General features: G+C 34.8%; 1 long non-coding RNA gene across 2 annotated transcripts in view; it reads left to right on the top strand.

Moving 5' to 3' along the window:
- Positions 1–1,335, top strand: part of LOC118478193 — a 41,188-nt gene extending 39,853 nt beyond the window's left edge. Inside the window, exons 2-3 of one of the 2 annotated variants that reach the window (XR_004858889.1) lie at positions 255–305; positions 826–1,335. This is a non-coding gene — a long non-coding RNA (uncharacterized LOC118478193). The remainder of the gene's footprint in view (positions 1–254; positions 306–825) is intronic. The other variant, XR_004858888.1, reaches the window with a different exon arrangement.
- The last annotated feature ends 24 nt before the right edge of the window (positions 1,336–1,359 follow it).

The raw sequence follows: 1,359 nt of genomic DNA, 5'->3' as shown, positions 1-1,359 counted from the left end.
ATAATAATAATAATAATAATAACAATAATAATAATAATAATAATAATAATAATATCATTATTATGTTTGTTGTCATGTAGACGGTTTTTTAAATGATAGCAGGCCTAAACTATCACTACGAGAGCTTCTGGGGACGTACAAAGTTAGTATTTTAGATAAATAAGATGTTACTGAAAAATTTGCGCTTTTTTCTTGAAAATATAAATTTGACTGTGTCTAAACAAACTGATGACCATTTATTTTCCGTTCCTCAGATGCTGTGACCCACTGGGATAAAAGAAAAAGCCAAAAGTCACCAGGCCAAGGTGTGAATATCAAGCTGCGATTTCACACTCTTGGATATCTGAAGCAACTACGTTCATACTACATTCGGCAACTGTGTCCATGACAGCTGTGTTATAACACATTCAGCAATAACGTTTATATTACATTCCGAAACTGTGTTTATACCTCATTCAACAACTGTGTTTAAATTGAGTTTCAAGCATTGCATCTTTTCCTCTCCTTTGTAATACTTTTGTTTTCGTGTATTGTGTCAGTTTTATTTTCCTTTCAAAAAGTAAAAGTAACTTTGAGCAAACGCGGATTAAATTTCCTTTAGAGGCACAATACTATTAATGATGGGCTATTATAATTTATTTATACTTTTTATTTAATTTTACTTTGAGCTAATACTGTTTGAAATGAAATATCAAGCTAGGTTCGTTAAGTCCATTTTGTTGCTTAATTGAAGCTGAATTGAATTATTATAGATAGCAGTTAACGTTTGGTGGGAATTTTGTTGGGTTTTGACAAAATATAATCGTTCGTTGTTCTTCATTATAGTTATGGCGGAAATCTTCTGACAAACATGTGAACGACACATTTGAAATTTACTCAGAAGAGAGTGTGGTGGACATTTTTATTCCTGTGATTCAAAACTTGGCGTGGAGACTTTTGCTAACTGCATGACGTTCTGTACCTGGACGTTTTGACGTCAGTTCAAGATCATCAACCCCTCAGGATGGCTGATTTCGTAGCCGGTAAAAACGCGGTGAGTTCAGTTTTGTTTTAATCTTTGTACTTTTTCTGTTTGGTGTCTGGTCTGTCTCGTGAGTAATTGGTCGGAGGCTAGCTGAGAAGGCCTAGGTCGGAGGGCGTTCCTGGTAGGTCGTATTTCTCTGTTATAACTTAATGTTGTTTATGTTTGTCTGTCTGACTATTTTCAACCTCCGGAAGATGTTTATTGTGTCGATGTGTTTCAGTTTACTTGAATTTGCTTGTTATGCCTTTCTAGCGTTTTCATAAGATTTGTAGAAGCCATGTTTATATAAGTTAGAGAGAGAGAGAGAGAGAGAGAGAGAGAGAGAGAGAGAGAGA

The sequence above is a fragment of the Aplysia californica genome, unplaced genomic scaffold (genome assembly GCF_000002075.1).
Source record: "Aplysia californica isolate F4 #8 unplaced genomic scaffold, AplCal3.0 scaffold00410, whole genome shotgun sequence".
NCBI classification, from domain to species: Eukaryota; Metazoa; Mollusca; class Gastropoda; order Aplysiida; family Aplysiidae; genus Aplysia; species Aplysia californica.
Note: the sequence above shows the minus strand (reverse complement) of the source record. Positions and strands in the feature narration are given on the sequence as shown.